Source organism: Nothoprocta perdicaria, unplaced genomic scaffold (genome assembly GCF_003342845.1).
Source record: "Nothoprocta perdicaria isolate Ctin4 unplaced genomic scaffold, notPer1 scaffold_78, whole genome shotgun sequence".
Lineage (NCBI taxonomy): Eukaryota > Metazoa > Chordata > Aves > Tinamiformes > Tinamidae > Nothoprocta > Nothoprocta perdicaria.
In genome coordinates this window covers 2,769,670-2,786,243 of record NW_020456065.1, presented here as the reverse complement: position 1 = coordinate 2,786,243, position 16,574 = coordinate 2,769,670, and the positions used below count along the sequence as shown (strand labels likewise).

The window sequence follows — 16,574 nt, the reverse complement described above, 5'->3', positions numbered from 1 at the left end:
ACCAGGTTTGATCTTAGGAATCTACCCCATCCTCTGTTGTTACACCAATGATTGACAGAAAGAAAAATAATACAACTCCTGGAACTAAATCAAGTCATAAGAGAAAAACTGATAATTGTCTGCTCTCAGTAGCTCTTCCTATCCTTCTAGTGCTATGACGTGTATCGGCTGGGGGACCAAGCGATTTTTCTGTCTTTTTAGGGGGTGTAGAAAAATGACAATTTSGAGATTTTGGACTCTTGCTCAAACAAGTATTTTACTTTTCTTTCAAAAATCACAGCAAACCATCTTTTTCCAAGCATTCTTTCTTACTCTCTATTTTAGGCCTCCTTTGGTAGCCAGCGTGCAACCCAGCCTTTGCTTTGGATGCACCTAATCACATTTGAAGTGCGAGTTGGCACCTGGAGCTTATCACCAAGCACGTTAGAAGCTCTCCCTTTCTCCAGGGTGGCAGAGATTGTGCATGGCCCTTCTCCATCCCTACCCCTTTCCTTCAGGTACCCACCTCCCCCGAGCGAGGAAAGGCTGTTGGGAGCTTTTCCAAAGCGGTTTTTGTGGGAGGCCAGGGAAGAGCGCACGGTGCTGCCTCGAGCTCCCACATTTCTGTTAATGCCGAYGGCATTTGCGTAAGGAAGCGCCCTGCGTCCTGAGCGGAGCGAGCTGTTAAACCCCTCGAGGAAACGCTGCTCTGCCTCGTCCTTGTGTTGGCCGTACCTTTCCCTGGACCTTGCCGGTTGCTCCCGCGCCGCCAGGGTAGCGGGGTGGGTTTTTGCAGGGGCTGCTAAAACGAAGCTCTTGTTTCCTTTATTGAACGCTGGACAAAGCATCTGGGGCTGTCAGAAGTGCATCGAGTGATTGAGATGTTAATAAGAGTTGATCACAATCCAACTTGAGGGGACAAGTGTGGTAAGATAAGAAAGTGGCAAGCTGCACTGGTATTTTTTTATGTGTGTTTTTAAGGTATTCTTACTGTATAAAGGTGGAAAGAATAGAGGTCTGTTTGTGGTACTAGCACGGGTGTCCTGCTGCTGTTGGGAAATAATCTAGAGGAGGCAATACGGTATTTTTTTTTCTTTGTTTAAAGTATTTTCTTGATGCTATCTGAAAACCTTGGGACCTGTTAAATGTTCCAAACATGTTTTTTCTTTTGTTTTACCTCCTACAGCATCAACCATAGGTGGCACTGATTATTAACAATTGAAAGGCTTGGGATATATATCTTTTTCCCCAAAATTTCATGTTTTGCAAAGCTAATGACAGCGCCGTGGTGTATTTTCTCTCACGTTAGCAAAACAAGCATGTTCTGCTATGGAATGAGTTTTGCAACTAACATTTTCAGTGAAATTGAGCCATTTGGAGACTTCAAATACAAACATGGCTCTGAAGATCAGTTGAGAAGACATGTGTCTTTTGAAGCCAGTCCTGCCAGCTCTGGAGCTGGAATTGAAGCTTGCAATGCTTCATCAGGAAAAAAAAAGTTAATGCTGATTAGGAAGGAATAAGTAGTTTCCCTATGCTTTTGGTTTTGTTTTGCTTGAAAGCAATCTTGTATTTGAAAGGCCTGTTCTTTTTACTGGTGCGATTTCCACAGGATCTTTGGTCAAGCTTGGTTCAACTCGGGGTGTTCCAGAAGCAGGACATGGGTAAGAAAAGCTGCACAGTTTGGCACCCTTGTAGAAGAGTCATCTCTTGGCATTTACTTGGCACTTAAGGTTCAGTCCCCATTCCCTGGCCGTTCATCTTCWACCCCGGACCGCTGGAGTCTTCCTTATATGCTTGGATACAAATGAATGGAGGCCCAACCTGTTTCTAGACCATCCGAGCAGTCTAAGTTGTTGCCGAATGCATTRGAGGGTGCTTGTCATTTTCCTGAGGATGACCAGGAGGGATCCAGAAGCACTTACATTCGTTCACACTTTAGCATGAAACACCCTTGCTTTTGAACAAAAAGAGCCTTGCTACGCTTGGCCAGGAGTGAGATGGAACATGGGCAGTGGATGGGGATCAGTGCATGAGGACTGCTCCAATGCTTGGCTCCAAAATTCTGCCGCTGCTGTGCCGCCTCCTCCCAGCTCCCATAAATTACRTGGGCTTTGGCCACCTCATTGGCCAAATGGTTTCAGCATGGAGCATCTCTGAGAAATAGCAGAGCTTGGTGGAATGACACCTTTGGCCCTAGAGCCATCGTTCATCTTTCAAGTCCAGTACTGATGTGGTTGTTTTCCTAGAGAGTATCATTGCAGCCAGTATATTCTTGATACAGGTGTCYTCATGCAGCAATTGCAGCATTAGTTAGTTTTGTTATTTTGGAAGATGCACACCACAGTAAACATGTTTGTTAAGTTTCTTTTAGTGATTCTTTTGGTGTYTGTGTTTTTGGGTTATTGTAATCAACTGTTGTTTTGTTTCTTCTCCCATTGGAGAGGCAGAATATCGGTTCACTGAAATGCCAAACTGAGCCTCTCAAAATGCTCATTCCATTTCTACCAGGCGTATGGAGTTTGTGTGACTGTGAGCAAGTCACTCACTCCTACTCCGTGCTCTCAGTTACTCGCCTGTAAAGGGGGGTAAGTCGCAGGGCTCCTGGAAGGACGACTTTCCTGATGTTAATTTGCTGGTGTTTTGTTCAGTGGCAGAGCAACCTTCTTCCTGCTGTTCCAGTAGTGCCCAGCAGCCTCCAGTGTGGCTTAGACCCGTGCAACAGGTACCATGAGAGGTTCTGGTGAACAGGTTCGGARGGAAATTGCTGTGGTTAGTGAGCAATGCACAGCAGCTGCCTAACATCAGATAGTTAGTTGTTAAATCCAAAGAGATCTTGGGTAACAGAAGTGACTCTTGTCGTTAGTGATTTTTTTTTTTTCTATAGCAGATCTGGCTTTATGTATAAGTAACAAAGTAAATAACTGAATTCTGGAGACTAAAACAGCTTGGGATTTTCTTTTTCTTTYACAGATTCATACAGTGAACTAGTCTATGAAAATCCCATTTTCAGTCAAAAATATTTCTTCATATCCGCAGTTTGGTGCGRGAGGGCATCAAGCTTTATGAGGAGGGGAGGTGTTTGTGGCTGTGTGTTGCATTGACGAAYGCTCAGGATATTCAGTCAACTTCAGAGGTTCTGCGTTGTTTTTTAACTCAGGACTTTTTTGATTTTTTTTGAAAAGCAAAATAACTTTGTGGAAGGGGAGTTCAGATATATCGATGCCGCTCAGTATATCGTCAGATGTGGATTCTTGCAATGATTACATTTCACTGAATGGTCAAGGGAGGAGAAACATTCTTCCTATCAACAGCTCTGTGCTTCCAAGAGTGTTTCTTCTGGTCTCCAAGGTTCTTGAGGTTACTCTGTCAAGAGACTTCTGTAGCCTTCAGCTAGTCATGAGGAGCGCAGTCCAGTTTGAATTTTAGAGTGGATGGATCAACTTTACTATTCAAAAATTAAACTAGTGATCTAATCTGCTAGTCAAGCAGGGAAAAAAATATTTTAAAAGAGAATTTTTAGTGGTCGGTCCAGTGTTTTGGATGAGCGTTAGGAGAGTAGTCATAAATACTACTACATTTCTCTTGATTAATAGCTTATGAGGAACATGGATTGTGCTTGCTCTTGGAAAGTATCCTTTTGCTGCTAATATAAGGTCTTTGAAGGTGAATAAAAATTGATGAGATGCATTTTCAGTAACACGTTACACTCAGATGTATTAGCAAACATGAGGCTGCTCTTAATTTGTGCTCAAGTCTTCTGTAGAAGTGAATTTGCAAGAACTGTTTTGTCTCCTGAAATTTTCAATACTTGTTTTGGAACCTTTTTGAGAAAATGCATTTGGAGYTTTTTGATCTCAAGAGTGCAGAATGACTTAGTGATTTTGTTATTGTTCTTGGGTTTTATTCCTCCTCTTTTCTGAACGGTGAACTGTAGAGTTAAAGATGTTCTAGCTCCTCCAGTCCTTGTTCTCTTGACCAAGATCAAAGTATAACTAAGGCAAACTTGAAGATTGTGCTTGCCCACCCAGTGCATAGTAACATGGTGTTTATTGCAGTTCAGTGCAAATACCTTTTGCCATGGTCAAGTAATGTATCCAACTTTTTTACGGAACTATGGTTCATTTTGCCAATGGCTTTGTTTTAATGAATTGAGGTGTTTCGTTTTTTTTAGAGTGTAGCATTCTACATAATTGTGTTTGTGTTCTTATTGTTTAGGACTTGACACAGTTTCCTATGTAGACTGATTAGTCTTTCTGCCTTCTCCTGCTATTGYAACTTTTTTATATTAAACCTGCCTTTTCCCTACAAATCACTTTTTCTGGCTAGTTTTCCCTGTATCTTCTCTTAGTTTGTAGGCATTTTGGAGTTGAACTCTGAATTCATGGGAATGTAAGGTGTCTTACAATAATAATTATTCCATGCAGTATTTCCCAGCAAATGTTAAGGCCGGATAGACTTGTTCGCATAAACCTGGCAGAAGATAAAGAAGGCRAGTGGAATACACCTCCCAGTAGGTTATTGATAAGTAAACGGTTCACCTTCAGAAGAGCCATGGTTGAAGCTGTGCATCATGTGATGTAGGTGAGAGATACCTAAGTGACTTTGAGAGAAACTCAGGTTCAACTTTGCAAGAAAATTGAAATTAGAGTTGAATTCAGTGTGTCAAACTCTCTTAGTTTGATGATTAGGACTAGAAAGTGTGTTCAGAAAAGTGGAGTTCTTGCAAAATTGTCTTCTGTTCTTAGCACCAAAAGTTAATTCAATAAGACTATGTCGTAGAAAGTTTCCTTTGTTTCTCTGAACAAGGTCTGGCTTGATGATTCCAGCTCCCTAGAATGAGACTTCTACCTTTTCCACCTTCAAGTTCCTCCTCAGAAATGCCCTTGTTCATGGTGCTTAGCACCATTTGTCGCCATCCCAGAATCACAGGATGGTTGAGGCTGGAAGGGACCTCTAGGGATCATCTAGCCCAATCCCCCTGCTCCAACAGGGACACCCAGAGCACGGGGCACAGGGCGGCATCCAGGCRGGTTTGGRAGATCTGTAGAGTTGGAGATCTTCATGTCATGCTAGACATACTCTGAAAAAGTCACTCAGCAARTAAGTTTTCGTAGGGAACGTATTTCCTTTCCCCTCCTGGTCTGACCTCCATCTGCGCTCCCAACTGAAAATAGACTGTGATATGGTAGGGATATCTTCACTGTACCAGGTAGGGAAAGGAAAGGATTCATGAAACTTCTAATTGCCACAGATCCAGAAAAGTAGCAGCCTTTTATACTGTATTTTTAACCCTTTTTAACCATTTTTTTCCATAACATTGATCTGTGTGTTATGTTGATTCTTTTTTACTGTGTATTACTCCATTGCACTCCCCTGCTCCACCAATCCTGTGTAATAAAAGTACCACATGAAAGCCGTRGTATAAATCACAAGCATGTGTAACTCTACTGCTACGTTATTGTTTAATTTTTATTTTTAAGAAGAGTTAAAACATACTCATTGTGCAGGCCAGTGTTGCTCTAGGGCTTCATGTAACCGTTGTCCAGCCCAGTTCATTTTACATATATGGTCATCATCTCACAGGTACGGATGTATTTATTCCGAGCTTTATTTATGGAGTATGATGAGGGAAGGGGATAATAGTAGGGTGGGAATCTGTGAGGAAAAGCAGGCAATGTCTATAGGTTGTATTTCACTCCAYGGTTTGTGGTGCTGGTATTTTGGTGCTCTCGGATTAGTTTTTGATGTGATGATTTACGGTTCGAGGAGAGCACGAAATAGCACCAGGAGTGTCGCGGTCTTGGTGTGGRGAGCACTGCAGAAGCACAACGGAATTTCTTGTGAGAGAGGAGGATTACAGGGACAGCTGTGTTTGGTGCAGCTCCGGAAGGTCATTGGATATTGATGATGATAGAGAAGCGTTTACTGCGGAAGTAGGGAGCTGACAGAAGCCTAAGTGAGAGTAACTACTCAGTACAACACCGGGAGAAGAAAAATCAGATTTCCGAAAAGCAGCAAGCAATGTCACGTTGAGTCTTTAAGTCGTGGTGGGTAGGTAGATGGCAGGAGTGTCAGCATGAAAATAATCTCCAGATGACAAGTTTTTGTGACAACCTTGATAGTGTGAACAAGCCAAAGGGACCAATCCCCTTCTTCCTGAGACATTATCAGCTTCCTCAGCGCTGATGCAGAGTAGTACTGCTCTGATATTGTCACAACCTGACCGCAGGTATATCTGTGGAGGAAAAAGTCTATTTTGGTCCACTCTGTTGACACCTTCTAAAGAAATGAGACTGGTTTCCTTTCATGAGCTAATACGGAATTAAGAGAATGTCTTTCCTGTTGCAGTGGAAATAAAATTGTTTTCCATCATCGATTTCAACATGCTCATTAAAATGTGTTTATTTTTGGCAGAGTGGAGTGAAAAGCGGATTCGCAAAGTTCCAGCATTGACGCTTTCAAGGTAGGAGCTTCTGCCCTTGAACTTGGGAGGAAATTTGTCACCGTGTCCTTTTTTTACCACAGGAGTTGAGTGGTAACTGAATCTAATTCACACCAGCTTTGGTCCTTATCCTTTATAAAAATTCTGAGTCAGATGATGGTTTAACTCGTGCCCATGTAGTCTTTGATTCCTTTCTCCTGACACAGCTAGCTGGGGAACCAAGTTAGCAATCTGCTAAAAGTAGCCTCGTCAGCTAGAGATACCATCACCTGCCCTCCAGAACCTCTGGTCTCTGCTTGGCAAATGTATGCTTAATTATTTCAGGAAAGGGTTTTCTGAGAAGACYGACGTTTTCTCCTTTTATTTATTTTTTTCCCCAATCATCTTTTCTTGCCATGTTTGGCTTGTATGTTTGCCATCCATTGTGCTTCCCTTCTGACARTTGTATCGGTTTCTGTAGGTTTCTATGCCATCTTCAGTGGAGTTCTCTGACATCGTTCAGTGACTGAATTTAGCAACAGAGGTTGGACAGGTACCTCCTTTAGCTTCAAGACTGAATTCTCATAAAGAACCTAAGAAGTGAAGAAACAAGAAAATAACAGTCTAGCAAGAAACCATGCAGCCTATAAACCTTATGCTCAGATCATTGACATTGCCTGATAYACACTGATCATACACCTATTCAGAGGACACTGGAGCTGCTTATCAGTGGTTTATTAAGCTGGGAAAAGCCTCTTTTGGATACACCATGGGAAGGGGTCTTTATGTAACACTGGAGACGTGGATTGTGACTTCTCAGCCATGCTCAGATCTCTGCAATGACCGGTGAAACTGCAAGTAACGTCTAGTCTGATGAGATAATTTGGCAGAGTTGTGGTTATGCTCTAATAGCTATTAGATGATGACTTTATAGTTTAGGSTGACTGGGTATAGTTGTCTTCATTTCTCTACAGGATTCTTGAGATAAGAACTCTTCTATCTTACGGCAACTTTCTTTCTGTATTCTATCAGTAGATATTAAACAAACAGGCCATAACAATAGTTACAGTCTTGAAATACGYGTTTGTTTTTTCCAAAAACGCTTTCATAGCATTTATAAAAGGGRGTTCACCTAGCCCTGATTCTTTTGTTTTAACTGCTATCTGATTTTCTTAGATGGTGAGTCATTATCAGAATTTCCARTTTGTGTAAAGCTACATCACCTGCCATGGTTGGTGTGCATTGCACAACTTGAGGCACAGGCAAGATAGGATAATGAGTCTTTCGGCATTACTTGAAAAAAGAAATCCTGCACTGCCGGATTCCACAGGAGGAGTGTTCAAATKTTGGAAGTTCACAAGTCTGCATTAATCTTTAGAGCTCCAACGTGACCCGTCAAGACTCTTTGGCTAGTGTTCTATTACTCCTTTTCAAGAGATGTTCATTTAMCATGTACCTGATTCTGCCCTGCTAATACATGTTGCATGAAGTTTCATGTTTCCCTTGTGCACCAATTTGTACATATTTTCTACAGAAAACTAAATTAGAATTGTGTTTTAGATATTGCTTAAGGTGTCACGGTCAGAAGGAGATTCAAACCTTCACGACCTTTTAATAGCAGCTTGGGATGTCCCTGTGACTTGAAGAGCATGGATTTGATCCAGAATTCAGAACTAGTACGACCTCTTTGTTCTTGTAGAGGTATGAATAGTGTAAATCTCTGAATTTAACAAAATAAAACACACCAACTACTGATAATCTGTTTTACTAAAGGTTGGTTGGTTGTGGTTATTAAAGAAAAAAATGTTATTGTATAAGCATGAGAGAAGTCCTAATGTGATACTGGAATAACAATTTTTCACTGCAATATAGCTCATTTAAAAAAAGAAAAAAAAAGAACATTTAGTCCAGTTATTGAACTCAAGATTGTTTGAGTTTGAAGGGCTGGGTAACTGTAGTGCTTATAAGCTAAGACACTTCTTTGAACATGCTTAGCTGTGAAATACTAGTGTGGATGTTTAATTCCAGCATCTCAGTAAGCTGCAGATTTGTTAGCAGCCRTTGAATGAATCTCTGATGTTTTTGTATCTTAAATCATAATCATTACCATATTTATTTATTTCTAACTTTTCAAGTGAGAAACTTTTTCAGCCTTTTACAGAGTAGGCAAGAGAGAAATCCCACCACAAATATCTCTGCTTTTTCTTCCAGAAAAGCAGGAACYAAAGAAGTACACAATTATATTGCCCTGAGATCTAAACCTTACTCAATTTGATCTTAAACCAGTGACTGCTTTAAGACACCATGAATCAGTATCACAGCCAGCAACACCTATACGGTTACACTGAGAAGTTCTCATCACAGGCTTCGGGAGTGATTTGTATCAGGCTTCAGTAACTCAGGTGATGCTATAGCTTAAGAGGGTTACAGCTTAATTCATTTGAAGGATGTTTTCAAGGAGGAGCTTTTTTTAAAAAAAAAAAAAAAAAAAATTTTTTTTGTCCTTTTTTTGTGATTCTGTGATTTTTCTTTAAAGCCTCTTCATAAGTAACTGAGGCAACGCAGTCCAACAGCTCTTGTGTCACAAGCCTAATACCTATACAAAAATTAAAAGGAAATAAATCTGAGCAAATGCTGAAATGCAGACAAAAGAAGCCACAGACGGGTGTGTGATAACATAAAGATTTTTTTGGCAATGTATGAGATGCCCACGTACAAGTGAATTATGCAGGTCACCCCAAATGAGTTGCAGTAAAAGCTTTATACCCACTTGAACGCACCTATTTATAGAGGCAGCTCTTTATCTAAATATAAAGCCCCCAGTCATGTCTAGACCAACATCAGAGCTGTGCTCATGTTCGAAGTGGGGGTTCAGAGTATAAGCTATACTGATCTTCAAGTGACTAGATATTTTACTCAGCATCCAAACTTTGTGAAGGGGTTATGTGTATGAATGTCACAGGATGCTGTGCTGCTCAAGACATCTTTTCTTTGTCCTTTTTAAGTGTCAGAAGTATGTCTGGTGGATGTGACCTAAAGCTAAATATTCTTCAGCATGTGTTTAAAGCTCTGAGAATGTATCAGTGGGTGGATGGATGCATAGATCAGTAAATGACTTTCATTGCTAACTATTTTCAGCAGTTGAGTTTTAATGAGTCTTTCAACTGTTGCTGCTGTGTTTTAATCTGCTCGCTTAACTCAGTGTTCAGCATTAAAGAAGCTTTCTAGGACGTTAATGTTGTCATGATTACAGAAGAGGTTAGTTTGATTGTGTTCTGCACAGACCTTGTATTAAGAGTTCCTTTTTAATTGAGAAATATATGCTATGCATACAGGTAATTAGGATAGATGAGTGTGTGTTGTGTTTGGATATGCACTTCCAAATATACAATTGCTATATTAAGGTAAATAACTTGGAGTCGATGAAGTTACAAACAGAGGTCCTGATTCTGCAGCAGTGGTCTTGCTGTGTCATGTCCTATACTTGTCAGTGGGTTCTCCTTTTGGATTTGTGATTTAATATATATCGACAGACAGTGGAGTAGAATGAAAATGATCAGAAAAAGTGTTTTCTCCCCCACTCTCCCCTATTTTTTCTCTTTTTACCATGACAGTTGTTTAGTTGACTTGATAGATTGCCTAGTATCTCTGTTAAATAAGCACAGACCAGCCAGTTTTACAGGTGGGGAATACTAAAAAGTGTAGCATACCAGTTTGAAGAAAATACATTTTCTGAGATTTTCTGGTAAGTGTACTAAAAAAACAGGAGCTCTGATCAAATGCCAGTACTTACATCAGTCCTCTTCGTAATCTTTCTTGCTGATCTGTGACTTTGACCTTGTGTTTGTATGTCAATTCTATTTTAGGGATGCACAAACCAAGTTCAGTTTAATAGGATTTATACTACAGCTTCATTGGATGCCTCGGTCTAGTATAAAAGTTAAAATTTGAATAATCATTCTGTTTATGAATATCTTTTTCTGAGATTGCAGAGGGCTTGTACACAGTGGCAGATTTTTTTTTTTTTTTTTTTGTTAGTTGTATTTAAAGATGCCTTTTCTAGAGGGGGACCTTTTATGATGAACTCTTAAATTCCGTATAGACATTTTGCCTAGCGGTGGAGTCTCCTCTTAGTGAGAGAACCTCACAGGTAGCGATGCTCCTGCTTCTTTAATCTGACAATTTGGCAAGTGCAGTTTGGCAGTGCAAGGAATAGGCCCTGCTCTATCCTTCACCACCACAATCACTCCAGGCATGCCTTTCCACATGGAGGACWGCTCTGCTTTCCGATCTAGATGAAAACAGCCTGTCAACATCTTTATTTTTATTTTTGCTGTGATCAGGTCCTCAGTCCTACTTGCTGCTTAGGTCCTTTCTGTGCAAGTAATAGTGTTGATACAAGGAGGGTGGCCAGAGCAAGCAGCCAAAGAATGGCAGAGGAAGTCAAGGCTGCACTTTTTGGCAGCATCTTTACTCATAAATGAGATGAAAATTCCTGTGGAACCACGTTCTTAAATGTGCTTAAACGTGTGGCTTCTGAGCTAGTTTATTGTTTTGTTTATTAATAGAGACCTCATCATCAGCCGATACTGTTTCCAGATAGGGGTGGGACTCCATGGGCCTTAAGCCCTTTAGGCTGTTCCACTGGTAACGCTTCTGCTTACCAGAGATCTTGGRTATGAGCTTAATTTTGGACATACGGTAGCACGGACACATACTTTAAGTGTGTTTTGTATAACTTACACTTGTAAAGACTTGGTGAAATTCTTAGTTGGGTGGACAATATGGAAGATGACCCTAAATTAGTTAATGCTTTTGTGGCGGCAATATGGAATGCGACTTATTTTTAATAGGTCCTTCAATTTGGGGCAGCGTTCTTCTGTGTAGAAAATTGCATACTTTCTTCAGAGATCAATAGCACATCTGTGATGTTTTGTTTTATATAGTTTCTAAATGGCTATGAGTACCTGTTTCAACTTACTTGACACTAATGGAACAAGCAATAATGATAAATAGCTTTTTCTTGCTATTTTGCAATTATTTTGTTCGTGCAGCATTCATGAAAGACAGATATAAAACATATTAGTAAGAGCTGTTTTCCACAACTTTGTGACAGCATATCATCTTTCTGCTTAAAATGCTTGTCATCTTTATCAACATAAAATTTGAGAAATTACTTCAAAGTGTGTGTCCTTGTCTTGAGCGTTTAGGGTAGTTAAATACTTCTTTCTCCCAGCCATCCACTGTTCCTACCATCATGACTTTGTGGCAGTGAATATAGAATAAGTCTTGTCTTTATTTTTTTCCATTAAGTCAGTATTTTAGTCATTCCCATTTGACTTATGGCTCAAGTTGAGCTGCAGCCCGATTCCTAGTGTTTGAGACTATTATTAACCAACTAATTCCTTCTTGGTTGTATATACCTGTATAACTTTAGAAGACTTTTAATTTTTTTCTTGGGCACTTATGTTGTGAATGCTTTTAGATTAATTGTAGTACAATGGTAAGTTGTTGAACTTTACTGAGTGTTGTTAGTTTTTTCTCCCATGCTTTGCTAATGGCACATTTTTAATTTTACTTGCTACTAATTTAATTGCTGTTTTGGAAACAAAACAAAACAAAAAAAAMCACAGTTTGTCATTGTTAATCAACTAGTAGAGTCTTCTTGCTAATGTGGATTTTTCCTTTCCTACTTAAGTGAAATTATGAGAGTCTTTTTATGTCCTTAGGCTTTTGAAACCTGATCTGAAATAGGCTTATGTCCCCYGAAATGGAGACTTATATTGTCCTCCCTCTAGCTAAAACCCAATCAATTGTCTGGATCATTAAAACAGTTTCCTCTCCCTCCCCCACATATCACTGTGTATTTTATAGGACTGCGTCATTCTACACTTTACGGGGCTATGGAATTAATCTGCTTTTGCCTTCTGTTAGTTGAAACTTGTTCTGTTGAAAGTAAGTGACTCAAATTCAAAACTAATCATGAGACAGTAGGTAGTAGAGCACAACTGGTCAATAGAAGTTGTTTATCTTAGTTAGTGCTGTGCTGTAGCTTTGCCTTTGTGCAACCAAATCCTGGTTAAAATAACATGAAATTATTTCCCATATGACAGGTCACTGAACCTATAAAGTTAAAATCCAGCAACACCCGCGGTACTACTGAGAAATACACAGTTTTATTGAAGTGCTGTGGAGATTTGGCCATATCTTTAGATCTGTCCAACAAGTAGAAGGTCAGAGTTGTGTGGAAATGCATTATCTGCATGTATTGATCATAACTCAGAAAAATGACTGTTGTGAGGAGAACATTGATTTCTTCACTGTATTTTAATCAGGTTCCATTCCTGAGGAGCTGACATACAGTTAAATGCTTAGTCAGTGATTTTCTTTCTTTATTTATTTTCCTCCGGGTTTTGGAGGGAATGGAAATCTGTTTGTACACTTTTTGCTTTGACTATTTTAATGTAAGTGGTTTGCAAATGTTGGAAAGATGCATCCACTCTTCACTTCTTTGTACCTACCAGTCTATTATGTTATTAGAATTTGCTTGTTTTCCACCACCCAAATGGGGTGGGGGGGGGGAAGAAAAAAGATCTTGGCATGTATTTTTGAGCTTATTTGCCCTTGGCTCCTTGAATAAGAAGGCTCGATTAAGGAAGGTCCTCATGCTCCTTGTATTTCTGGTCTTTGACCACCACGCTACCAAAGATCCTGCTCTTTCTGAGGGGGGTTGGGGCAGGGGTCACTGCTCTGTCTTGCCCTCTCCCTCCTTCACCCATTCTGTTGCTACAGCAGATCAGTGAGTCGTCACTTGTAGGGGAGATTTTAGGTGTCAAATACTAATTTCCTTCACAGGTGGAATTTGTGGCTTGAAAATTTGTTTCCTTTTGTGCTAGAACTGGCAGAGTTGGCAGAGAAGGTCCACCTGTTTCTAAGWTGGTTGAACTCTCCCTAGCAGAACCTGCTGGATGAGCACACTTAAAGCTGATCCTTGCAGTACGGTTGCAGCACTGAACAGAGCCGTCCTCCAGGGGTATTTGGGAACAAACACCACCTGTGGGTGGGTCTGCGCAGAGGAACTGACGGCAGTTTGTGTGAACCGCTTGTCTGCAGAGCTGCATCGTAACCTGCCCTGGGTGGGATTTCCACAGGCCGCCTCGGGGGCTTCCCGGCTGCGCGGCCAGGCCGGGCCTGCGGCGGTGCCCCGGCTGCCTTGGCTCTGGCCTGTGCCGCAGGCCGCGGCAGGCACCAGCCAAGGAGCACCGTTCGCGGGCTGCCCTTGCTCGCTGTCCTGGCAGAGACCTGGACCAGGGTTAAACACGCTCCTTCTCATAAAGCTCTGCCCTGGCCTTTGGTTAAAGCCTGTCATGTAGCCGGTGCTGTTCAGACATTAGGTCTTTCATGTGAGGCCTCCAAAGGGCCTCCCAGTGTGAGGAGTTGGGCCCTCAGCRCTCTCCTCATGCACCCACAGCACCCCCTCTGCTTGGTCACCTCCCTGAAAGGGCATCTGCTTAAACACAGAAATCTTTCTGACATTTCCTCACCTCATTGGAACAGACAGCAGGGAGTATTATATTCCCCCGTGATAAATTACACATCGTCCCAAAGCTGGTACGGCCTGGCCTGGGTGAGTCACGGATTCCAGTGCCGGGAGAATCCCTTGTGAAGGCAGGGGACGGAGAGCACCAAGATTAGATGTCTGGCTCCCCCTTTGCAGGCCAGACAGGGAGCATGCATGGACAGTCTCCTGCATTACATGGACAGTCTCCTGCATTTACATTTAATGCAACAGTCCTTAAAACAAAGGCCCACATAAATCTAAATGGCCTTTTTTTTTTTTTTTTGCTTGGTTGTACAGTCCTATAGTCTGCCATATCTTAGCAGAAAAAAAAATCTTCTGTCTGCTGTGCTGTTGGTTCTGTGTCCATCTCACTTTTATGTAGCCAGGAGCGTTCTCTAACCTGGATTTGATCCAAACGGTTGATTTGGCCTCTCTTCTTGAGCTGGTGTCAACCATTAATGGATTTTTTTTCTGCAGTATTTTTCAAGACTCTGCTGTCTATACAGCTAAAACCATCAGAAGGTTTGAGTTGGTTTTGGTCTCTTCTACCTTTTGCCCCCAAACACCAGGTGAGAAAACCTGTCCTGGCCTTAGGGAAAAGACCTTTCCTCTTCATTTACCAGAGCCATTGAACTGCTGCCCTTGCTACCCTGGCCTTACCCAGAGGGGATATTTAGAGTGGATGAGGATTGGGTGTCCGGCAGCAGGATGGCATCAGCAGGGAGGAATCGCCCCCATGCCCGGCATGGGGGTTCCTGATCCCTCACAGGGTGGAGGCCATGGGAGCCCCTTGGGAATCCTGATAGKGGTAGCAGCAGCAGCAGCAGGGGCTCCCCTTTGCTGCAATGTGATTCCCTGTGGGAGGCCCTTCTAAAAGTAACAGGCTCTCCTTGCCCTGTTTGAAATGTCCTCTGGAGTCAGACACTGAGCCTGATGAATGAGAGAATTAGATGTCACTCTCCTAGGAAGAAGCTTAGCTTTGCCTTCTCCAAGCAACATCTTATGACTGTAGGAAGGAATGAATTTTATATTTATTAACTTATTTTAAAGAAGACCTCTTGAGTCCCAAGTTCTTTAGACGTGTAACTGTAGGAGAGTTCACTTATTGCTAAGTATTGCTCCACAGTCTGGTCACTTTYCTTTGTTTTCGGATTTCATTTGTGAAGGGAACCTTCAAAATGTCTTGACAGCCTGAAGCAAAACTGTGAAGAGGTCTCAGCTGCTCAATTCATCTCAATAGATTTCCGACACAGAGCATGGATTTAGCAAAGCACTTAAATGCTTGATTCTCCTAAAGCATGTGCTTAAGTGCTGCTCAAGTACCTGCACGTTTCTGCAGCTCCCTGGCTGTGCTTCAGCGGGCTGTTGAATCAGGCCTGTTTTAAGAACCTGAGTAAAAAGAGTTGACTAACACACTTACCCCTCTGTTCTGAATGCGTCCTGCCTGCCTGCCAGAATCAAAGAAGCACAAATTGAGTTTAATAGCAAAATAAATCATTCTGGGACAGCTACTCTCATTTTCTGTACTCACGTTTAGTTTGCTGAAAGATTGTGCAGCCATTTCCAGGGCATCTAGGAATTCTTTTGTAGAGCTTAATTTCATTGTGCTCTGCAGTCTTTCACTGTAGACAGCTATAAGGACAGGGAATCATTGAAAAATCTGTTTTAGGTTCTACCTCAGTGCTGTTACTGAAGCAGTTGGGCAACTTGGAGTCTTTAATATATTTATCCACAATTATCTCTCAGAAGTTTGCAGCTATTATTGCTCCACTTGGGAATGTGGCATATACAGAAAAGTAAAAACAGAAGTCAGCCTGTCTGCAGCACAGCGGGTAATTGGCCTCCTGGATCCCATACTGGTGCTATAATCACTGCACAGTATTTCTCAAATCTATAATAATTAAAATGACYGACTAAACTACTGGTTGATGTGGTRGGATCTAGCCRCTACAATTGGGAATAAAAGAGTGGGAAGGTGGTGAGCCAGTGAGAGACCTTTGTGAAGTCTTACAGTAGATTTTAATTATTTGGAAACTGTTTATTAAAAATACTTAAAACTTAATTTCATGCACTGGTTTTATTTCTAGCACTACGAATTCATATTTTGATTCATCTCCATTTTAAAAATAAATCATAAAGAAATAAAAGAGTTTAATTGTGTCAGAAAAGAACTCTGGAATGCAATTAAGAARGATGCTCCATGTATATATATGTGTGTGTGCATCTAACTAGATAACTCATTCTAACAGTATCTAATTTGGATACCATCTGTTTCAGTAGGTGCTCATGTGTGGGATCTTCCAGCCATTGCTGATGTCTAGAATGAATGCCTGAATTGTTTACACAAGAGCTTCTGTATAATCTTGAATAAAACCTATGGAAGACATAGAACCTCTTCTTACATATGTGCATTGCAACATTAATACTTTTTGGTAACTAGAGCATCTTTTAAGTTTATTACGGCCATTCTAATAAAATGCTTGTGATTGCCAAGGATATCTGTACTTTGCAAACATGCCAACTCTTAACACTAAGTTGGAAAAACAGTATTAATATTTTGGACATAAACTTTTTTTTTTTTTTTTTTGTTCAGGGTACTTGCTAATACTC

The 16,574-nt window shown here is 41.1% G+C and overlaps 1 protein-coding gene across 2 annotated transcripts in view; it reads left to right on the top strand.

Annotated features, from left to right (window-relative positions):
- Positions 1-16,574, top strand: part of NRIP1 (nuclear receptor interacting protein 1) — a 70,798-nt gene that overhangs the window by 43,646 nt on the left and 10,578 nt on the right. For both annotated transcript variants that reach the window (XM_026051639.1, XM_026051638.1), the window contains exon 3: positions 6,397-6,445. The gene's annotated coding sequence lies outside the window, so the exon portion shown is untranslated. The remainder of the gene's footprint in view (positions 1-6,396; positions 6,446-16,574) is intronic.